Here is a 2112-nt window from a genome sequence, read left to right on the forward strand (position 1 = left end):
CCCCCTTATCACTTAATCTCCTCCTAGAGCACCATTGTGTTCTTTTTAACCAAATATCTCTCAGAGGGGCGTGGGGAGGGGCTCCTTATTTTCACCTAAAGTAACAGACAGAGAATCAGCACTTTTGAAACAGGGCTGAAACAGAGGGGTTTATGGGATACTGCAATGCATGATCTGTTTGGTATTTCGAGCCAGACTTCAGAGACATGTTTTGTATGTAACTGAGACTATAATATATTGATGAAAAACAGTATAATAGGGGACCTTAAAGTCCAAAACAGATTTTGTGGAGAGAAAAAAGGGGTTTGTTGATCTAATTTACAAAAAGACCCCTCCCAATTGGTTGGACTGTGTCGAGGGTGGATACAAGACGAGGATTGATTAACAGCATGGCGAAGTAGACAGCTGCCCCAGAACTCCAGGTGTAGCTTGGTGTAAACTCATTTGTGCTAATTAAATTGAAATTCTGTTTGGGAATATGCAGCACCGAAGCAAATTAATGTGACATGATAAGGGCCTGGAGGTGGGGGAGCTTTATTACCCAAACTTGTGGTCCAGGTTCTAACCCTAACCCACCTATCATCGTTATTTTAGTTTTGAGCTTTCATATTCATGAATACATGCGCGTTCCTTTAATAACCACACAGGGCATCTGAGGCCAGGGTTTATTTTAGTTTAAAAAACTGTACGAAATTAGAGAAATTAAGGAAGTTCACCATTTCGAAAGTGGTTTAGAAAAATGCTGACTTCAATTTCTGAGGATTATTCAAAGCAGGTTGAACTGGATACAGTTTCTGGAAATATACATTCCTGTTAAATGTTTTAAATGTGTTTCCACATTCCTTCGAGCTCCACAAATGTTCTATTGAAGTTTTTGGGAAAAGCACTCTACTAGACTACAAATTATTACATTTACATAAGTGTGTCTTCAGATGCTTCTTAAACGCGTCAACAAAGGCTGCAGTCCACATATTCAGAGACACTTTTTTAATGATATGAACCGGCACATTCAAGGTTTGAAAGCATAACAACCAGATGGTGTCATTAAAACTGAGCACATTACGCACATGTATTGTGAAAAAAAAATTCACATAGACATTGAAGTGTGATTGAAAGGTTAACATCATTAAATTTAAAGGGCTAATAATAAATATAATTACATGAGATTTGCTGTAGACATGCATCTCGATACTCCGTTACACTGATTGGCCTGAATGAGGAGCTGTAATGAATGGTCAAAAAAAAAGGCTAACGCTGTCACAGCAATTTTGATTAAACTCAGGGACACTCATTTTGATTGAGCAGAAGATCCTGTTTCATCTGTTTGGCTCTTATCCAAACTCTCATACCAGTGAGAACATACAGTGTATTGTTTTTGAGTCAGCTGTTGGAGGTTAATGCTTTCAGACATTCAAATTTAAAAATATGTTTAAGGAGTAGAAAATGGGATATATTGTCAGAAATATTTGTCACTAGAAACTGAAATAAAATCACACAATTTAAAATATGTTATTAAACTTGTATAATTATGGAAAATTAATGGCATTATTTAAATTTAAATGTAGTAGCTTGGAACCGAATTTTCTGTTTATTTTCATATCTTATACACAACTACGCTGTAGTATGTTATGATGAAAAATTTGGGTCACAGGTTCCTCAATAAAGCAATTACAAGACATACATTTTTTTTTAAACAACAATAAAAATAGTGCCAGCTCAGGCATGAAGTAGTCAGAGTAGTAGGGAGATATTACATGATGGTCCTCAAGAGGAAATAGTTCAAATAAAAACACCAGAACATTTCATTAAGGGACATGTTGCAGGTTTACAACTCGTCAAAAGTTTAATCAACTAAAAAATAGGTTCATTTAGTGTCACAAACTAAATTCAAATGAGTTTTGTTAGGAAATGTATTAGAATATTTAAATACAAATAAAATAGTTTCAAAATGATCAGGTGTTTAAAAAGGGCAGCATACAGTATTCCAATTATGGGCCGAAGCCTGCGAGCTAGTTCAGGCAGTCAACTCGAGCACCAATGATACATTAACACGTGACGCACCTCGTCCCTCTAACAACCAACCAAACACATTCTCCTAAACATGGTGTTCTA

At 36.0% G+C, this 2112-nt stretch overlaps 1 protein-coding gene across 1 annotated transcript in view; it reads left to right on the forward strand.

The window, feature by feature from the left end:
• The window catches only part of tnr (tenascin R (restrictin, janusin)), a 191891-nt gene that overhangs the window by 186444 nt on the left and 3335 nt on the right, over positions 1-2112 (forward strand). The gene's annotated exons all lie outside the window — the stretch shown is intronic.

This window comes from Notothenia coriiceps, unplaced genomic scaffold (genome assembly GCF_000735185.1).
Source record: "Notothenia coriiceps isolate Sejong01 unplaced genomic scaffold, NC01 NC01_scaffold00037244, whole genome shotgun sequence".
NCBI lineage: Eukaryota > Metazoa > Chordata > Actinopteri > Perciformes > Nototheniidae > Notothenia > Notothenia coriiceps.